Source organism: Muscardinus avellanarius (genome assembly GCF_963383645.1).
Source record: "Muscardinus avellanarius genome assembly, chromosome: 16".
Taxonomy (NCBI): Eukaryota; Metazoa; Chordata; class Mammalia; order Rodentia; family Gliridae; genus Muscardinus; species Muscardinus avellanarius.
In genome coordinates, this window is record NC_137802.1 from 63,097,238 (window position 1) to 63,102,499 (window position 5,262).

Here is a 5,262-nt window from a genome sequence, read left to right on the forward strand (position 1 = left end):
AGCAACAGAGTAGTTTTCAAGAGATAGATTCAAGTCACAGTTCCAACACATCCTGGCTGTGTAGTCCTAGAGAAATAAATTAACATCGCTCCATCTCAGTTTCTTCTTCTGTAAAGTGATAACAATAGTAACACTTTTAGAGGGATTTTATGAGAATTAAGGTAATACAAGTATTAAAATTTATCAACATACCATTTTACTCTGTGTGTGTGTGTGTGTGTGTGTGTGTGTGTGTGTGTGTTACTGAGAATTGACCCCAAGGGCATTCTACCTCCGAACTACACACCTAGCTGTTTTAAAATTTTGTTTTGAAGTAGAATTGTACTAGGTTGTTGAAGTCTCAATACATTGCTGAGGCTGTCCTTGAACCTTCAATCATCCTGTCTTAGCCTCCCAAGTACTAGGATTACAGGTGTGAACCACCAAGCCTGGCCTAAACAGCCTTAATAAATCTATGAGTTGCTATTCTTTTACATTATGTGTCTATATCATTAGGGAAAGTTTCCTCCAGGGGACAGGAATGTTGGAAGTGATCGGTCCATTCCTCAACTCAGGAATTCACAATTCGTAGGGTCCTTGTCTAACGTGATGGAAAATAAGTTTAGTACATGCCAGTTAGAGACATAGAGGTTTATTTAGGAAAGTGGAAATAACACACTCAGGGGAAAATGGGGTTCATGTGAAGAAGGAGGGAAACCTCGTGGGGAATGTCTTTTCTTATAGGGGACTTCCTGAGGTATGGGCTAGAGGAGGTATGTGAGGGTGACCTCAGTTTGGTCACACCCCAGGCGGTTTATGGTGGTCTGCTCAGTCTTAGAGTCCTCAGGCTGATCAAGGTCTTCATTATCTTTTTAACAGATAAGCTGGAGAGTGTCCTAAATTTTGGGTTTTCAAGATACCATATCTGTCTTGTTAACAATGCACAGGGCAATTATAGTTTCTTTCAGTTAGCTCTAAGATCTACAGATTTCCAAGAAATGTGAGAAAGACCGGCCTGGGAAAGAGAACTGGTTTGAGAAGGAAAGGTTGAGGTACTTAAGCACCAGGTTCTTATATTAAAGTTATAATTTACTTTTCCTTCCTGTCTGTCAACTTCCTACATGTTTATTTCTTCTCTCCTACATCAGGGAGACATCAATATACTCATTTCCGGGGGATATGTAATGACATGGAATTGCTGAATCTTGTGTCCTCTGGTCCCATCTATCAGAGGTGATACATTTTGGTCAACAGAAAAAGGAAGAAAACTACACATCTAATCCTCTGTTAGAATCAAGGGTTATGTTCTTTGAAATATACACAAATCTTTTCAAACAGTATTCATGGAAAATATGCAAAAAACATTCTGACATCCATTCAATTTTAGTAGCTCTTAATATAAAGAGATATTGTCTTCTGTAAGACCCCCCAAATTAGAATTTTACACTACCATGGACACAAAGGAGGAATTAAATTTGAAACTAGTTTCATTCCAAGTAAATTATACATACTTAATTACATTTTCTCTGTTCAGTTTCAAGCATATTAGATACTAAAGAAATTAGAAATTGTACATCTGCCCTACTAAATTGAACAAAAAAGCATCAAGACTGTTTTTTTTAGAACCATAGGGATATATTTCTGAAATATAAAATTTTTCCATATGAAGTACTAGCATTTTTATTCCATACCCTACCCACTCATCACTGCCCAAATTATCATTCCAATTCCTCAACTCAGTGGTTTGTTGGGTTTTTTTTCTATTTATGGCAGATGAAAACCAGCATAAAGGCTATAAAAATAGCATGAAGATGCATACTCAAGCCCAGAAGAAAAACATTGTGGACTGAGGACGTTTATGCTTAGGTTTTCCATAAAACAAAAGTCTGTTCAAGCCAGGCATGACGGCACACGCTTGTAATCCCAGTACTTGGGAGGCTGAGACAGGAGGATTGTAGTTCGCAGATAGCCTCAGCTACTTAGGCCCTTTGCAACTCAGTGAGACCCTGTTTCAAAATAAAGAATAAAAAATAGGGCTTAGGGTGTAACTCAGAGGTAGAGTAACCCTAGGTTCCATCCTTAGTACTGCATAAAAACAAAAACAAACAATCAAAACCCTTATTTTGACATTAGATTGCCCTCTTCAGCCTACTGGGTCAACACCAGTCAATTTCATTTTTTTCTTTTCTTCGTCCTATTATCAACTCTGCAAATATCTCTTGCACAAAAACCCAATGGACTTTGGGAGGCTTTCTGAGGATTGGCCAGGAGAGCAGCACCTTTGAAATGCTCAAAGAGGGGAAACAGATTGAAAATGTTGTGTGGCAAGAATTGACTTGAAAGATATTTCTCTCTCTCTCTCTCTCTCTCTCTCTCTCTCTCTCTCTCTCTCTCTCACACACACACACACACACACACACACACACACACACACACACACGGCCAGCTCCAGAAAATATTTGGGAAAACAGCTCATGATGTGCTATAAGTAATACTGAATGAAACAGGTGAGGTAGGATGGAGTTGGAATGGAAAGGTGAGTCAGACGCAAAGCCATGCCATTGTGAGTTCGTCCTCCAGACAAGCATCCGTGGTGTTAATCGGCAAATTTCTGTGGCTGTTTAATAATAAAAGGATTTATGCTACAAATATCTGCATCTCATGGAGAGCACAGTCTGGTGCTCTTCCTACAAAACTTGGGAAAGTGGGATTTACCTTTTAATTCCAATCTGCCTTAATCTCACTGGTTTCTCTTGCAAGTCAGAGAAGAACAAATTATTGTGCAGGAAATGGATAACAGTTTAGGGTGCTCATTAGGAAAAGAGGAGCGCTTGCTAGCAAGAATATTGTTTACAATTATGATACAATCACTAACAAAGAGTGTATTTTCTGTTTCTATGGCAATTCTTTGTTTTCTTTCTTTCTTCCTTCCCTCCCTCCCTCCCTCCCTCCTTTCTTTCTTTCCCTCTTTCTTTCTTATATATTTTTTTGGAAACAGGGTCTCTTAAGCCAGCAAGGCTGGCTTCGAACCTGCGCGCAATCCTCCTGTCTCTGCCTCCCAAGCGCAGGGATTACAAGTGTGCACCACCATGCCCAGCTTATCTCAAGTTTTAATTTTCTTTTTGTTTTTATAGTACTGGAGACTGAACCCATGAACCCATGGGCACTCTACCACTGAGCTACATCCCCAACACTTTTTATTTCTTATTTTGAGAAAAGTCTTTCTAAACTGCCCGGACTGGCTTCAAACTTGGAATCCTCTTGCCTCAGCCTCCTGAGATACTGAAATGACAGGCATGCACCACTGCATCCAGCTCTCAAGTTCCTAATTCTTAGCTTTTTCTTCACATAACCATAAAAGTGGAAATGACAAAGTGTATCAAAGCTTTGTTTCTTTTTTAAATTTTCTATTGGTGCATTGTATTCAGACATCTTAACGGAATACAAGATGGTAAAGGCATACATGCACACATCACTCATTCAGCCCTTCCCCAATTCCTACCCCATCCCCTCCCCACTTCTCTTTCTCATGTTTGGCCTACTGATTGACTTTGATATGTCTGTGAATGTACACCATGTACATTAGGGAATTTCTTCTGCGTTTGTTTGCCTGCTTCTGTTTGAGAATTTCTAAGTGGACATCTTTTATTTCTGTGATATGCCACAGACACCAGCGGTACACCCAGGGGTGTTGCCCTGACAGACTCAGGTCTGAGTTCAACCCCGCCTCCCACTGGCATCTACTGAGAGGCTGTCTGTCACGTTATGTCATTGATCTGGCATTTGCCCCTGCTCTCGTCTGTTGAGACTCTCCCATCGCTTACCTGGTCTACCACTTAGAGACTTCAAGCTCATGAGCTTCTCTCTGTGCTCTCTTCCTTTCAAACAGGCCCAGTGACCTTCTTTCCTTCCACCATTTTCTGATGAGCTTCACTAAGAAGAGGCTGTCCTCCTGGACCATGTCGGTCAAAGGAGCCTTTGCCAGCTGCCTGGACCCTCCCTACTCAGATTCCAAGGTAGAGTTGCTCTTGGATGCTCTGCACTTTGCTGAGTGGGGAATCTCCTGAAATTAGCTTGCTGCGTCCTCGAACTGCACCTGCCTAGGGAACAGAAGCTTCCCAAGTCCAGAACTATGTTCTTCATAGTCTACTCAGGACTGAGTTATAGGGCACCCAATCAAGGACTCTTCGAGGCTCATTCAAGTGCAGACACGTGTCCTCCTTGCCCTTTATCCTCTTCCAAAGAGACTTCTCCCACAACTTGGGTAATCTTGGGAAAGTTGAAGGTAGAGGGCAAAGTACTTTGGCTATTCTTTACGTGCTGTTTATTATTTTTTTAATTCTAAACCCTAATATATTTGGAACCCCAAATGCTATGATTATGTTTTTTAAAAAAAAAATACTAGAAATACAGAAATACAGTTTTGTGTGTCTGTGTGTGGTACCAAGGATTGAATCTAGGGGCATTCTACTTTTGAGCTACACCCCCAACTGTATTTTTAGTTGAAATAGGATCTGGCTAGGCTAATGAAAGTCTCACTACTTGCTGAAGCTATCCTTGAACCTGCAATCCTCCAGTCTCAGCCTCCCACATACTGGGATTACAGGTGTGTGCCATAATGCCTGGCTGCACTTTTTTTTTTATAACATATAATGTTTTCAATTCCCTGAAACATTATGAAAGAATTAGTGGTGATCTAGTCCTACTCTGTACTAGAATTCATCAGCTGGTGAGAATCAGGCAGATGCACGGGTAGAGAATACAAGCAAAGAGTGTGGGCCTGTCACCTCCTGAACGGAACCATGAATTGGTGACAAGGGCAGCATCCCAGGTGATTTCCAGATTGGCACCAAGGGAAATCAGACGGTGTTGCAAACTTAAGTCGGGCAAAGCATGAGATAAATTCGCTAATATGGCCGGGCTCGGTGGCACACGCTTATAATCCCAGTACTTGGGAGGCTGAGACAGGAGGACCGCAGGTTCATAGCTAGCCTGAGCAACTTGGGCCCTCTGCAACATAATGAGACCTTATTGCAAAATAAAGAATAAAAAACAGAACTAGGGGTATAGCTTAGAAGTAGAATGTCCCTGAGTTCAACCCCCAGTTCCATAAAAATTAGCTAATATGGTTTGTGACTTCAAGCAAGTTACAAACTAGAGAAACCATGCCCAAAGGAATTTTAAAATATAATGAAGGTGAGACTGGCAAAATTCTGGATTTAAGGGTCCATGGAAACATTTCTGACATTGTATCAGTGAACCGGGGCCTAACTCCATTGGCTT